Source organism: Onychostoma macrolepis, chromosome 10 (assembly GCF_012432095.1).
Source record: "Onychostoma macrolepis isolate SWU-2019 chromosome 10, ASM1243209v1, whole genome shotgun sequence".
In the NCBI taxonomy this organism is placed as follows: domain Eukaryota; kingdom Metazoa; phylum Chordata; class Actinopteri; order Cypriniformes; family Cyprinidae; genus Onychostoma; species Onychostoma macrolepis.
This window is the reverse complement of record NC_081164.1, coordinates 24,981,366-24,998,786: the sequence shown is the minus strand read 5'-3', so window position 1 is coordinate 24,998,786 and position 17,421 is coordinate 24,981,366. Positions and strand designations below refer to the sequence as shown.

Here is a 17,421-nt window from a genome sequence, read left to right as displayed (position 1 = left end):
TACTTAGACAGACTGACCTAATGCATTATTCATACATGAACATAGTTAATGAGAAGGGAGATAATCAAGCTTAAGCGATCAGTTGTATAAACGAAACTAATTCACTGGGGGAGGGGGTTAAAATTAATTATGCAGTGCATACTCAAAGCAAAGAGTCCAAATACAAACAATACACAAAAAAAAAAAAAAACATAATACAAAACATGTTTTGAAAAAGTGCCATAAGCCCAAAAGAAATCTCAGTGGATGCTCCTTCAAAACTGGGATTCTCAGTTGGGTTTAAGTATCAACTTTGACTTTGTTTCTGCTTAAAAGCCACAGGAGAAATAAAAACACAAAATAAATTAGATTTATGAATTATAATGTTATTAAAGGAAAGGAATGGTTCACCCAAAAATGAAAATTTACTCATCCTCACACCATCCAATACGTAGATGAGTTTGTTTCTTCATCAGAACAGATTTGGAGAAATTTAGCAATTGATCCTTTTGTTTGGACTCTCATTCTGACGGCACCCATTCACTGCAGAGGATCCATTGCTGAGCAAGTGATGTCATACTAAATTTCTCCAAATCTGTTCTGATGAAGAAACAAACTCATCTACATCTTGGATGGCGAGAGGGTGAGTAGAGTTTTGGAAAATGTTCATTTTTGGGTGAACTAGTTATTCCTTTCATGTGGATATTAGCACAGCTCAGATTATTTGGATTCAAGAGAACTTAATGAGAAATCTTTGTGTGTGTAATCTAACATCTCTGAGTTTCATTGCAGGTGGTGATCTTGAGCACTGTTAAGATCCCTTCTGAAACTCAGGATCAGGATAGGTCTCAAAAATCTCAATTTACTCTCATTGTCAAATAGCAAAGATACTGAATAGTTTATCCTTTCCTTGAGTAGTTTAAACATTTAAGCTCAATCTTTCCATGACATTTCCATTTGAGTAGTCAGCTGTTGTCAGGATTTATATTTAAACAAAACACAACTGATATCTCCATTAAGTCTCCACAGCTATAAAAGAAGCTGAGCAACCTCCGAGCAAATAAAAAAATACTATTAAATGTAACATTTTCAATCATTAAGCATTTAGCATTGTCTTATCACAAAAGAAAGTGCAAAATTGCAAAAGATCGACTATCTGAAGCAGTCTTGTGTTGTTGTTTAGTTCACCGAGGCCCTTGATATGATGAATTGTTGTATAACAGCAGTTAAAAGGTACATTATGTTCAAATAAGCAACCTCTGCATTTGTTTAATAGTGTTTTTTTTCTAATGGACATCGTTCAGCGGTGTGAACAGAACTAGTGTGGGATGACTGACTCATGAGGCCAACGTGTGGCACCATCACCCATCAAACGACTGCCTGCTGCAATCATCTAATGCATGCACAAAAACGGTAAGCATTGTGACTAAGTTATGCCAGTTTTATCACATTCTTTCACTGAGGTGACTTATGCAGATCATGTGTCAGAAGATACACGCTGGTCCAAGCTTTTTACTAGCAGTAATAGCATGCATGGGCAGAGCCAATCAGTGTCATTTTTAGTGTTGTCTGCAAAGGTTAGCATCACTATTACTACTTAAACAAACCCCAGACTCTGTGTAGCCTATTAAACTTTAGCCTGTAACGCATCCCATATTGTTGATGGTGCTGTACATATATGAATGAACAAAATGAAAGAAAAAAAAAAACATACAGAAAGTATGCAGATTGTACAACATACATATACATATTTGTATTGACTAATTATATTTTTATTTAGTAGCATGCATATTATATAGGCCTTATACACACACACACATAGAGTCTCAGCATGCTAAATGCCGTAGACGGATGGGTTTAACCACTGTGCTCATGTCTCAAGGCCTTGCTTGCCCAATTCACTGGCCACGTCTTGTTTTTTCAAAGCGAAAACAGGGGTTCTGTGTGAATCGGTCCCTTACAGACATTAGCATTATTGTGGTGAATACTTTACAGGTAAGAATTACTCACAGTATCTTCATGAATTTATGAGACACTTGGCATCATTATAAAACATTTTCAGTTTCACCGATATATATCACTGAAGAAATTCTTATCACATTCTCAGAACTAGAGTCTCGTTGCAGAAACACAAACCACAGCCACAAACACCTCAGTTTCATGAGAAAGTGACAGCATCATTTTCTCATGATTCGCCTGGTTTATTCCCCTCATGTTATTGCCAATGGCCATTTCTTACCAAACACCAGCAGTTCATTAAGAAATTATTCATGTACAAATTAACCTAGCGTGTTTACATGAAAGGTACAGGCCTTTGACTAAACATACCGGGCCGAGTCCAGATTACTAGAGTCGTTACTAATGTAACCTCGGTTCCCTGAGATGAGGGAATGAGCGTTGCATCAAGGACGCTTATGCGGAAACTCCTGTTTACTCTGATACTGAAGCCTGATTCATTCACGTTCGTGTAGCTGCAAATGGCACTTCAAAAAAACTAATTCTCTATATAAATCATCAATTTATAGCATGGCAGCTTATCCAACACTTATTCTCTTGTCTCATGGAACTGAGGTTATGTTAGTACCCGGAGCATTTTCTATCGAATGGTCTTTCCCGTTGCATCAAGGACGCTTTTGGGGAAATCACTGCCATTTCACTATGAATAAAACAAGAGCATGGATGCACATGAATTAACAGAGATCTACTTGCTTAAAATTTGGCTTTTGTAATGGTAGTACCTCTAATATCAAGCCCTAATGTCCAATACACATCCTCTATGGCAGCACAGAAACCATGACACGAAATGGGCTGATGGCATCAAATTTGCCAAGGGTTTATAAGAAAATTTGGCTTTTATTAGGGCAGTATGCCATATTTCAAGGCCTCTTTAACGCATAGTTTGTGGATGCCAAGAAACCACACTGCGTAACAGGCTGATGACACAATAGGTGGCTCAGTGTGCATTGTCTATATCCTAAGTTTAATGATTTCTTGTGCACACATAAAAGTCCTTGAGGCTATGTAATACGGTGCTAAGAATATTATAAGAAGAAACCCAAAATGCTTATAATTCATTCAGTTGTATTTTGACTTTGACTTCTTGTACAATAAACTTTCAATAAATTCTTAATTTTCTATTATAAAATAAACTAAATGGGGAGTCTGGAAACACAAATACTTTTCCATACTCTGCTTTCTTTTTTCCATACTTTTCCAGACCTGGAAAGTACTTAAATCAAATTCCATACTTTTCCAAACCCCATAGGAACCCTGTTAAGGGCAAAGAGGCATCTTGTAGACGGGGTCTGCCCTCCAAAACGGTGGTAGTCACTCTCATGGGAAGCTGTAAAGACTCCTGTCGAAGGGCCAAACACGAAGGCTCCGCAGCTTGGGCGAGGAATATCAAATCATGCCTTTCGCTTGAGAGAGGAGGTTTGTACTCAAAATGGGATTGACCACTGAATTAACTCAGGGAGCCATGTCTGATTCCTCCAGAGTGGAGCCATCAGGAGGGCCGAACACCAGACTGCCCTGACCCGTCTGATGACCCGAGGAAGGGTTAGGGTGTTTTGAGTGATTACTTACTGATTGCTTACAAGCCCAAGTAAATTGTGCAACTTGTGTCAAAGAGCCACACTTCTAATCAGCATGGTGAAATGTAGTCAGACATGTGCATGCATGCAAGGAAAAAAAGGGTAAAAATTGTTTTTCTCATAAGCGTTTGTTATTGTCATTATAAAAGCGAATCCAGCAGCCCGAATAATCAGCATTTTTGTTTCTTAAGTCTGTACAAATACGCCCCACCTCGCCCCGTTTGGCAGCATCTGCTTCTACCGCTTCAAAAAGAGGAAGGGACACTTGAGATTTCAGAGGGAAGCGTCGTTTCTCAAAATTAACATGCGACTGGATGGATGATAATATGAACAGCAGATTTTGCCACAGATGTAATGAAGGCATTCAAAGAGTCATGGAGATACAGATGGTTGTGTGTTCAGTCCTCAGATGACCTCAGTTTGCGTGAGCATTGATAAAATGCATGAAGGTACTTCACTGTTGCACTGATAACCACAGAATATCAGCGTGCATATCTCTTGAGATAAAACGTAGAATATGTTAAAGGATGGTTAGTTATGAGAGCTGCGATCAAAGTCTGTGCTCATGGCAGGCGTAGACAGGCATCGCTCTTAGAAGACCAAATAAAGAAGAAAACAACTTATCACAGAAACATGGTTTCAGAGTCTAAGACAGGGATCTTCAACGTTTTTTACACCACGGACTGGTTATGTTTTGAAAATATTCTCACAGACAGGCTGGAGGGGGTGGGGTTTTACATAATGTATATGAAGAATTTATTTGCAAAAACAAATAACTCTGTTTTATTGTGTTAGTCAATTGCATTTTTTTTTTTACCTAATCATAATAATCCAACTGCAGTTTGATTGAGATTAATTGGAATGCACAATGAAAAAACATGATTTTTGAAAATGAACTCTTCATATAAATATACATATATATACAGTTTATATATATATATATATATATATATATATATATATACACATATATTTATTTATTAGTGGTTCAACAGATCATATTGTGGTTTTTTAGACACGATCACACAATTTTCGGATAAGCAAGAAAAAAATTATTTAAAGCACAGAGAACGAGAATGCCGAGAAGGGTTTTTTGACATAATTTTATGTGTATGTATCTCAAATGCAAAGAGATGTAAAAGAGGAATCAACTCTGTATTCACGCACTGTCTACTAATGAAACATTTCATTTACATGAAATCGCATACAACAAACAAAAATACAGTGTAATTAGAACAATCATTAATGCACAATAAATAACATATCATATCTATACACTTTTTTACCAGAACATTCTTGCGACCTGCTAGCATCTCTTCCATATCTTGATCGCAGTACTGGGTCGTGACACGGCGGTTGGGGACCTTTAGTGTAAAGAGATGTATATATAGAATAGAGAAAGCTAGTGTTAGATGTCTTTTTTTAAGAAAAACGGATAGAGTGCAAGTGTTAGAGGAATTTTTTTTTCTTTTTATATAAAATAGAATAGATAGAAATAGAATAGAGAGTGCTAGAGTTAGAGGTTCAGATAAAGATGGAAGAGATCGCATTGAGTTGAGCCGGTCTTTCCACCAGGAGGGAACAGTTAATGTAAAAGTCTGTGAAAGTGATTTTGGGATGAGACAATGAGTACATAACATAACAGAGTTTCATTTCAGCAGGATGCTCAATGGAACCAAATTCTGAGAAGCAGTTTTATTGTCAAAGACATGCTGTTACGTGCCTAGCTTCACTTATCTGCACTCACAGTCACCAACATCATTGAGAAGCTAAATTAAAGTGCACAAAGCTTTTTATGACAGCACAAAAATAATAAAGAGTCTTATCAAGAGGCATTAATAAGTGCACAATTCATTTACATAATTGCCGCTCTTTTTTAGACACAGGATACTCTGGAAGAGGTTCTGATCACCCAAAGCATCAGCCTGCAGACACAACGGCCATTACTTTCAATCAGAAACTTTCAGAAAAGTGTTGTCTGCTTTCAAAGAGAAGAGTCCTTACACCTTCTACACAGAATTTTTTGAAGGCTTTACGAAAGTCCCTGTTAAAGATGGTGTAGATGAGCGGGTTCAGGGCGCTGTTGCAGTATCCAATCCAGAAGAAGAACTTAAAAAGCGGCTCTGGTAGTTTGCAAGCCTCTGGACAAATGGCCTGCAAGCTGTAGCTGAAGAAGAATGGGAACCAGCAGACGACGAAAACCCCAATGACGACCGCTAGGACGAATGTGAACCGCTTCTCGCGGATGATCATGGCTTTCCGTCTGGTGTTCGGAGTTCCTGCTGGTTTCATGTTGGAGGCCAGCTGGCTGCCCTTTGATGTTACGATGATGTTTTGGTACGTTTGGGTTGGTGAGGACGTCTGATGGCCGGGCTCTAGTGCCCCCACACTGGAGGTCGTCCCGTTGGCATTATGTCCCCCAACTACCTCAACGTCAGAGCCGGAGCTTGAACTGTCCTCGTTGTCCTTGCACCTCCTTGAGCGTTTCATCTTCTGCTGAATCTCTACCGGTGGTTGAGGCTGGTTTACGGCATCAGATCTGGACGCAGCCAGATTGGGGACATTCACAGGGTCAACACTGTCCTGGTTTTTCCCGTTCTGCAGCTCTCGTCCTGGTGGCACACCACCTGCACAGTCTTTCCTCGGCTCTCCCGGAGGACATCCAGCGTGCTTCTTGGCAATCTGATAGATGCGAACGTACACCAGGATCATGATGAGGCACGGAGCGAAGAACGACCCGATGGAGGAGTACAGGATGTACCAGACCTCCTCGTTGAGTCTGCACTGTGGGCCGCCCCCGTCCTTCGCCAGCGGGATCTTATTCATGGAGACAAGTGGAGGGAAAGAGATGACCGCAGAGATGAGCCACACCACCAATATGGCCCCCTTGATCTTGTGAGGGGTGCGTTGGGTCGCGTACTGCACCGGCCGGGAGATGGACAGGTAGCGGTCCAAGCTGATAGCACATAGGTGTATAATGGAGGACGTGCAGAAGAGCACATCCAGCGCTAAGATGATCTTGCACCAAAATGACTCAAAGTACCAGTAGCCCATCAGCTCATTGGCCAAGGAGAACGGGATGATCAATGTGGCCACCAGGATGTCCGCTGCAGCCAAGGACACCAGGAAGAGGTTCTGAGGTCCTCGTAAAGAGCGGCACGTCAGGACGGCGATGATCACCAGGATGTTCCCGAAGATGGTGAAGAGCATGATGAGCGTCATTGCGGTGGCAAACGCAGCCGTGGCTTCAGGAGAGTAAGAAAAACTGGAATTGCACAGTTCAATTGCACGATTTTTCGAAGTCTCTCCCACTGAAAGTGTTGTTGTGGCCATATTTAAGTTCCAGGCTAGACAGAAGTGCAAAGCAGTCTTTGATGTAGACTTAAATCCTAATGTAATCCTTCCAAAACATTATTTCTTTTAGAAAATCGTTGAAAGTGAAATGACTAAAATGAGTCTTTCCATCAATCAAAGAATGACTTCATCCTTCGGCAAACCTCAAGGGGGGAAAACACACGAAATCAAGATATTGAATTTGCACTTAAAGGGGGTCGTGCAGTCTGTCTATTTCACAAGTTAATAAAATCAATCAGCAAGTAAAACGTAATTGCATAACTGGTCATTAATAAAAATAAAAATAAATTAAAAAACGCGGTATTAACTTACCACAGCATAAGTCAAACAGCTTTTAAATACGATAACATCTTTAATATATCTGCTCCGATCTGCAAGTCCAAAAAAATAAAAAATAAAATAAAATAAAATAATAAAAAATAGAGACAGCGCGCACTTGCAAACACGCGATTGGAGACGCGCGAGGACACTAGCGCGTCAAAACAATACACTAGGTTTTTAGACAGTAAAAGTTAGAGAGGTCAATTTTCAGATTTGCAGAATAAAAAGAAGAATAAAAATGATCCAAACATAGTAGCTCCGTGGGTTTGTGTGTGTCCGAGCAGCTCTGAAATGTTCAAGATGCGTAAAAAGGTTCACCGTCTCCAAACACGCGCACCAGCCAAGCCAAAATTACAGTTCCTCAAATACCAAATATTGTAAAGACAAATTATCTTTGCATAAAAAGTTCCATGTCAGAGAAGGGAAAAAATGCACGACGGAATGCTCCACTTTAAGACCACCACTTTAAATAATTGCTTTCGTTATTTTACAATATAATGAACTTCCTCAGTATCAACGGAATAAAAATAAACAGAGAATTCGAATATTTAAGTCCTTCCACTCGTTTCTCCGTTATTTTATTCTTATACCATTTTCTTCTTCTAGACGTTTTCTAGAAGTTTGCGCATCAGTCCATGAACTGACTCGAGTCTCGCAGAGCGCGCGCCTCACTGTCTCCCGCCGTCACGTCACGCCACAGAATCCCTCCTTTTCGAGGTTATAGTCCACCTTTGCAATTTAATACAGTATTTTTTCACATTTAGTTGTAAGTGACTCAAACCGCAAGAAACATGACAACTTTAGAAAAATATTCGAAAATGTTGCCAAAGGCAGTAGAAGCGGAAGTGCAAAACAGCAAGTTAAATTAATATTGACTGAAGACTAAGGGGCCGTTCACACAGCCATTCGCATCACATGAGACGCACGGAAGCAAAAAAAAAAAAAATGGGATTCACATTTCAAAAAACGCGCGCGCAGAGTACAACAATTAAATATCTAATTAACGCATGCTTACGTAGGAGAAAGATAAATAAATAAAAGAAAGAAAAAAGAAGCAGTGCAGAATGTAAAAACGCGTGTCATTTGTGAGACTTGTACCAAGCATTTCTGCAACATTATCCCCCCTGCCCTGGCTTACTGTTCTCTTTCTATTTCTGCAATTACATAATATTTATGGAGGATTTCTGGTTCCCCTACAACTCTCTCTCTGGAACTTGTAAATGCAAAAGAGGTCTGCGAATGAAACTGAAACCCTACTATAAGGTGTTACGTCCCTGGACGTATTGTTGTTATTTTTCTGGTACAAATGTGTTGTGTCCCTGTGTTGTGCTTGGTGTCTCTCTCTCCCTCTCTCACTCAGGCTGAATCACCATCACCTGTAGCTCGTTATGAGAATGTGCTTGTGGCTGAGAGTGGAGTATATGATGGCAGTCCAGTGTTTGATGCAGAGAGACACACTTCTCCCCTGCTCCAGACTGAACACCTTGGTGGATTGTTGTTTGTTCTCAGATTTTGAGTTGTTTATTAGCAAGTGGCTAATAGTGCTCCTGTGGTGAGCTGTGTCTGAAGACAATACTTGACCCTGTTTTTGCTTTGTTGAAAAGCTTAAGATAAGAAGCAGATAATATATTCTTTTTCTGTATATTGGTGTGAGTTAAAAGGGAAGCTGTAGGGAGAGAGTGCCTTTTTCTTTGTGTGGCAGAAGCGTATTGGAAAGGAACACTTTAAATTTAGCTGACTACGGCACCCTGTAAAACAGGGAAAATTTACGAATTTATCACCTACAAAGGGCACACAGGAATGTGGTTCCAGAAACAGAGGCCGGAGATGTAGATACCAAAGGTACAAAAGCTTTATTTCACAATATTCAAGCACTCTCAATATCAATATTAAATATTAATATTCAACATTAAAGGTTTAAGCTTAAAAACTTTTAACTATAGACCAGAATATATTACACAAACAAAAGAACCAAAAACAATGAAAGAGGAAACCGAGGCTTACCACCGAGTGCCCAAATCTCACTACACCACACACACACACACACCACAAGACCACACAAACACACTACACTCCGTGATGGTCCCACCAAAAGCCTCGGTTCCTGCAACAAAAGACAAAATTAACCAAATAATAACAAATTATACAATTGCTCAATTAATGATAAAAGAAAACCAAAAAAACACCTACTATGAGGTAAAAATGTACCATCCAATGAAAAGCGGATGTTTAATCCAACTTTACACAAAGTAAACAATAAATCCAAGCAAAACCAAGTTAATCATAACACAATTACACAAAACAAAAAGTGAATACAAAATAAAGAACAACAAAACAATATATAAATTACTAACTAGAAAAATAACTTCGACAAATATGCAGCAACGAACAAATACCAACAGAAATGAATAAGACAACAACAATGAGAACAACTACACGCAGAAAAACTGGTCTATCGAAGGGGAGCGATAAACAACGCCACCCCGAAGAGCAGGATTAAATCCCCAGCCGTAACGTAACGTCAACAAAGCAGCAGCATCAAGGACAGTTGCCGGCTGCACTGAAAGAAATGAATCCTAGATCAGCGCGGGACCGCGTAACTAAACTATTCCTCCTAAAAGGAATAAGCAAAATTATTTACCACATAAAATACTACGCATCAACTACGGTTGTTACACCCACCTTCATGTTGTTGCTATAGCCCCGAGTCCGGTCACGCACACAGACGGACAACACGGCGAACAGGCACCAGAGTACAACAAAAGCACGTTGAATGAGAAGGGCAGCTGCCAACCAACCACTATGACATTTATCCGTCGGAAAACTACGGTCTAAATAAAAAGAAAACATTACCTCAAGCGCACCTCTCAATGCTGACTAATTAGCAAACACATACCTATGAGACAGGAAGAGTCAAAAACCGGAATGGGCGGGTCTAGGGCAGTGACGCACAATCGGTGCTCGAACACAACGGTGCCTTAAAAGCCCCCTTTTATACACCCGTGAAAGTATTTGATTGAACAACTCATGCATTTGTGACATATTTAAAGAAACAACGCATCCACTGTTCATCCCACTACAATCTACCCCCCCACTCACGGATCGTCGCCCCGATGATCCTAATATTAGATCGTCCTTACCTAATCCCAAGGCCTGAAGATGCCTGCCACCATACCATGCATTTGCTGCAGATGCATTCCTTACCTTGGCCAAGTCAGCTACAGGTGCAATGGCGTACACCACACCACCCTCCTTGGGTGCCCTCGTCACTTGATAAACCACTGGGCTCTACAGGTCCTGGATTTTATGGCGGCCCCTTACCCCATAATTACGGAGGTATACCAGCTGGCCCTCCACCAGTGGTTCATCTCTGACATGCTGATCATGATGGGCCTTGCGCCTATCAGCCATGACCTGCAACCGTTCACGTGCACCTGCAAAGGCCACCTGTAGCCTCGTTTGATGCTCCAGGACCCAATCATGCACACTACCCTCCCTTAGCTGGGGGTCTCTCCCCAAAAGGAAGTCAATGGGCAGTCGTGGCTCCTGACCAAACATCAAAAAGTGTGGCGATTCCCCTGTGGCCTGATGAGGAGTACTATTATAACTGAACACCACCTGGGGAAGACTAGCCACCCAATCTCGTTTCCTGGACACTGGCAGAGTGCGCAACAGATTATGTAAAGTGCGGTTAAAACGTTCACACTGGCCGTTACCAGCCGGGTGATAAGGAGTAGTACGGACTTCTCCACACCGTAGAACTCACACAACTGCCGTGACACGAGGATTCAAAATTCCTACCCTGGTCAGAATGGAGACGGCCCGGAACACCGAACCTGTAAAACCATTCTGTCACCAGGGCTTGGGCCACCGTTTCGGCCCACTGATCCCTTGTCGGAACAGCCAGGGTATACTTACTGAAAACGTCGGTCATCACCAAAACGTTTTCGATGCCAGAGCTTGTGGGCTCCAAAACAGTGAAGTCCACCGCAAGAATGTCATTTGGCCTAGAGGACAATAACCGCCCCATAAAACCCAGAGCCAGTGGCTGGGTGTCCTTAGCTTGCTGGCACCGAGCACACTCCTGACACCAACTTGCCACATCCGAGGACATTCCTGGCCAATAACACCTCTGCCTCACCAATTCGATGGTGCGCTCTCTGCCCTGATGTCCGTGTTGCTGGTGCAATTGCCTTAACACCTCTGACCTCAAGACCACAGGCAATACTACTTGCAACACTTCCTCTTTACCATTAGGGCAATGGACCCGGCGATAAAGCATACCATCTCGCTCCACCAAACGATCCCACTGACGGAGCAATATTAACCCTCTGGGGTCGACAAACGCATATATGCGTTTTGAGGCAGATTTTCCTGATAAGGCCGAAATGAGCTTGAATTACTCTGCCATTTTTGATCGTACAGATAAAAGCAATACACCATTCGAATCTGTAAGGGGTCTACTTTTATTTGTATACACTCATAATGACAACTAAACTTTGTGCTTCTGAAGAATAAAGAAAACAAACAGGGTGTGCTCTCTGTCTTCTCCGTCTCCGCGAACTGTTTTTAGAAACGCGTCACTAAAATGAACTGTAACTCAGCAAATACTCAACACAGAGACATGGGAGTTATATCTATAGAAAGCTTGAAGTGTCTACTTTGAAATGAAGCAAGTCTTATCGAAAACAAACATTCTGTGATGAAGTAATCTGTATGAAACCAACACGATGTTCAGTCTGTCCCGTCTGACTCATTATCGCTAATGTGACCCCGCCCCCGCGCGGCTCGCGCTGTTCATATGTAAATAGCCACGTGGTAAGTGCGCGCGTGCAAACGCCCAACAACACAAACAAAGAGGAGGTCCTTCATCGCGGCTACTGTTCGTTTCTGGAAGAAGATGCGCTGAGTAAAGGCAGGATTTCCCTCGAAAGAAGAACACGATTTCATCCAGCAGAGGAGATGAGTAAGTAATGTTTCTTTTTTACATTAGTTAACGTTTTATTGTGACATAAACTTGAACAGATTTACTAACAGTTAGCTGGGTTTTCCCCAAATGACAACATGATGAATGCTGCGTCTAAGAATGTTTAGACCATGTTTATTATTAATACTCTGTTCACAAATATATTTTAATAGCGTGCTAAACAATAATAATTAGTTTCTCAGATATAAAATATCATTTTTTTATAGTACAAAGTACATCCTTTTATTGTACAAAGCATGCTTGAGTCTGTGGCTACAGAATCTTATCATAGGCTACTATAAAATCATACATACTAGACTATATGACTGCAAAATCATAGTTGGGTTTTTCCCAAACTATAATTCCTGACTACAATGTTTGAAATCGTGTAAAACATTTTGAATATGATAGGCAGTTCATTGTATTTAAATTTCTTACAGCGCTATAATGTTTTCATGCTCTATATAAAACAATAAAAGTAATATGAGTGTACACTGTAACATGATGAATGCTACGAGTCTAAGTATGTTTAGTACATGTTTATTATTAATAGCCTACTCTGTTCAGAAATAGATTTTAATAACGTGCTAAACAATAATAATTAGTTTCTCAGATATAAGATTTCTTTCTCTTTTTTATGATAGTGATATATATGATATTTATGATATATATACAGATGTTCCTGACATTAACATGCTCACAAATATTTTTTTGTTTGTATTTTATTGAATCAGATACCAGCACCAGATGAATCCTGATGTCTCTTCAAACTGTTTTCCTCTGAGAGCGCTGCACCAACATCAGATGTTCAACTACACTGATATTCTATGTCAAAACAAGCTCCTTCTCTACTGATTATGTTTTTTTTCTTCTTGAATCCACGGAAAGAAGTAGAAACACTTAAATAACACACGTAAATATCAGGTATGATTTACTTGTTTCACTTGTTGAACAGAATCTGTTGCAGGAATGACTCAAAGTCTGTTCACATCTCTGTGGTTAGATCAGTGTGCACAATAATGTGTCTTTGACCTTCATTATGTATGTTTTGATTATACTGTGTTGTAAATAAAATACAAATAATTAAAAAAAAACCTTTTTTTCAATCTCCTCACATTCTCTCTTACCTGCCTCACAGTCACAGTCACACTGATGGGCCATTAGGGGCCCATAGGGGAGGGCCCTTTGTCTCTCAGGTGAAAATCACTTAATATTCATGGCCATTGCAACTCCCTCGCATATAGACCCTCGATCACAAAACATGTCTTGAAAATTTTAAATCAATATATTGTTTTCTGTGAATGAGTAAGCAGAATGATTTTCACATAATTTTGAAGTAAATATTCTAGCCTACAAGACTGATTACTCAAAAGTCTTGGTCAGGACTATTTAGTGTGGGTTTTATGGCCTTATTTCAGCTACATTTTTTCCCAAAACTTACAAACCACGCATAATTTTTTTTTTCTAAAAAATGCAAACATGTACATCCATCTTGGTCACATATTATTGTAGCACAGTTTGTGCTGAATACAAAAAAAATTACATGTTGGTCAATAGTATGTTTTAAGTAGCTGAAATAAGCACAAATATCAGGGCATGTCAAAACATCTCAAGGGCCCCAAAATGACCTCAGACCCCAGAGGGTTAAGGCTGCCTTAGTCATTCGGCACCGTTCATCAGGACCCGGACGGGTACCCCGTCTCCAAAAATTCCAAACTTCCTGGATAACTAGGTCAGCTGCCTGCAACGAACCCAATTCATCGACTGAATAACCAGGAAGCGTAGACACTGCACATTGGGTCACTATTCCAGCAGGATCCACCCCAGTTAACGGCCATAATGACTCAGGAATGGCAGTGCCTGGGGCCAACCCATCCAACACACTAGGTTCCCGGGGGTCCCTCCGTGAAAGTGCATCTGCATTTTTATTACTCTTACCTGACTTTATCTCAAAATCGAAGGCCGCCAGCTGAGAAGCCCAACGCTGCTCAGTCGCACCAAGCTTTGCGGAGGTCAGGTGGCTAAGGGGGTTATTGTCTGTAAATACCACACACTTATTGCCCAACAGATATTCACAGAATTTCTCTGTCATGGCCCACTTGAGCGCAACGAATTCCAGCTTCATAGAACTATAGTTGGACATATTGTGCTCAGTGGGCCTTAAACTGCGACTGGCATATGCCACTGGTCGTACCTTACCTTCATTTTCCTGGGAAAGGACTGCCCCTAGACCTTGATGGCTGGCGTCCACCTCCAGGATGAAGGGTTTAGAAAAGTCTGCATATGCAAGCACTGGGGCAGTGGTAAGTTTTCCTTTTAACCCCTCAAAGCTCACCTGACATCTTTCACTCCAGGCACAGGCAAAGCTCCTACCTGTCTGCTTACCCTTTACACCAGCAAACTCCCCTACCAGCTTATGTAGAGGGGCAGCCAACGTGGCAAACCCTGCTACAAACCGCCGGTAATAGCTGGCGAAACCCAGGAAGGATCGTAACTCGGTGACACTAGAGGGACAAGGCCACTGGGCCACAGCCTCGATCTTACTAGGATCGGTTGCCACTCCCCTGGAAGAAATAACATGACCCAAATACCTCACCTCTTGCTGGAGAAAGGCACACTTCTCCAACCTAGCTTTTAGCCCTTCCCTTTCCAGACGACCTAGAACAACCTCCAACCTCTCCATATGCTGAGCGATAGAGGTGGAGAACACCACAATATCGTCTAGATATAAAAGTAACGACTGGCACTGCTGGTCCCCAAATAACCTCTCCATAAGTCGCTGGAAGGTAGAGGGTGCATTGCACAACCCAAAAGGCATTCTGTTCCATTCGAACAGGCCAAATGGGGTGCAAAAAGCGGTCTTCTGCTTATCCCTCTCTGTGACAGGGACCTGGTTATACCCACTAGCTAGATCCATGGTGGAAAACCAACAGGCCCCTGTCAACGCATCCAGCGACTCCTCAATACGAGGCAAAGGAAATGCATCCCGTCTAGTCTTGGCATTTAACTGGCGGTAGTCAACGCACAAGCGTAGACTACCGTCCTTCTTTTTTACCAACACAATTGGAGAAGCGTACGGGCTACAACTTTCCCTGATTACCTGAGACTCCAGCAGTTGATTAATGTGGGCCCTGACAACCTCATACTCCGAGGGGGGTACACGGCGATGTCGTTGTCGCACTGGCACATTATCTAACAATGGGATATCATGAGAGATGAGACTTGTACATCCCAAATCACCATCATGTTCAGAGAACACTGTCTGATACTTCCTAAGTAAGGCCTTTACCTTGCCCTGTTCCAACTCTGGCACTGCAGTCAGATCTACCGCTGCAATCTTCTCTGAAATTGTAGAACTAGCTGCTAGGGTGGCTTGAGAATAAGCATTTGCTATAGTGGGTCTAATTTCAGTAACACCTGCTGGCAAGCTAACGACGTGCACTCTACCCAGACTACCTAGTACCCTGTGTTGAAAGAGTAGGACGTCAGATGTGCCTAGGTTGACCACCGGCACGTAAACTGAACCACCAATCACTCGCACCAAGGCAGGGGAAGCTAACAACCCTTCAGGTAACCCAGACTCAGTGGGCTCAAACAGTACTGTACTACCTGCCAACTGTTCTGCACAAGTTGCCGCAACCAACTTAATAGTACCGCCTGTGATGCGACATGCCCGAGGACCGCGCACCCTTACCTTAGTCATGCACTCAGCAGGAGGCTGCTCACTACCTTAATGGCAGTGTTGTAAAGCTTGAAAAACCGAAAACGGCGCGCTAGCGACCGGGGGAAAATCAAACAAAGCGGGGCCATGCTGTCCAAAGAGTTCCTGGTAGCATCGCCCGAGTACATTCATCCCCAACACACCAGGGACTCTACAACGTATGCCACCAGGAGGATCCCTGACCACCAGCACCCCACATCGCGGTACTATCCTACCACAGAGATCAATGTCCAATTCCATATATCCAATATATGGGATAGAAAGCCCATTTGCAGCCCTTAGCTGCAACCATGAACACGACCTCAAACGCTCCTGGCCCCAGGGCTCAAAATGTTGGATAAAGCAACTTTCCGTAATGGTTGATACCATTGAACCGGTATCAATTAAACAAGGGACCAACACACCACCAATTAAAACATCCAGATGCGGGCAGGGAGACATTAAATTTGGAATGGAACTGGATTTATTACCATCTGAGCCAGTCCTTTTCCCAACCGAGCGATGGCTCTTCAACACGGCGGGAATTAGTTTTCCGACACATTATTAGTTTGACCAACTGCTTGGTCAACACGAGAACGCAAAGGAGACATAACACGTTCACCCTCACATTCCCGTGCAAAATGGCCTGGTTTCTGACACCGCCTACAGATGATGGGCCCACTACGAACAGATTGGGCACGCGGGCGAGGATGGGGGTCCTGCAACTGGGCAATACTCTGGGTGAGCTGATTTAATTGTTCTTGTTGTAACTTTAGTATTTCTCTAAGCTCCCCCACTTCAGACTTCTGAAATGAGCTACGATGCCCCTGTACTTCATACTGAAACCCGTGCGCCAACGGAACAGAAGAACTTCGGCCCCTTGCACCGCCCGGCATTCCCTCCCGCTCCCAACGAATAGCTTCGCCACGCACATCCAAAAGTGTAGAGTGGGGCTGACGACGAACCAATTGTTTCAGTTCACAGCGAAGGGAAGTGTCGCAGACATATTCAACAAATTGATCTCTCAATAAAACCTCTGCATTTGGCATAGCAGTAGGTGACTTCTGCCTCACCTTCTCTAGGAGGCCCATCAAAGCCAAGGAGAACTCCAACAACGTTTCCTCCTCACATTGCCTCCTAGAGAAAAAGGCTTCCTGCAGGGCAACGTAAGACTGGGAACATCCATATAGTTCTCGCAAAATGGAAAAGATTTTCTCTGGGTCCCCACGCTCAGAAACAGAGCGATGCCGAACCTCCTCACGTGCGTCCCCTCCTAAATGATCAAATAGGAAAAACGCCTGATCTGCCACCGACAGATGGCGAGTTCTTATACAAGCTTTTGCTTCCTCGATCCACTCATTAATGCCAATACCTGATCTACCATCAAATATTGGACATTTTCTGTCCCTTGGGATAAACACGAGTCGTTCGGTTAATGTTGCATTAGCACCCACTGATTGATCAGTGGATGGCCCTGAAAATTCCCGAGAAGGGCCAGCTATTGGACT

The 17,421-nt window shown here is 42.2% G+C and overlaps 1 pseudogene; it reads right to left on the bottom strand.

Annotated features, from left to right (window-relative positions):
- Positions 1–4,698: 4,698 nt before the first annotated feature.
- Positions 4,699–8,077, bottom strand: LOC131548307 (alpha-2B adrenergic receptor-like; annotated as a pseudogene).
- Positions 8,078–17,421: the final 9,344 nt, after the last annotated feature.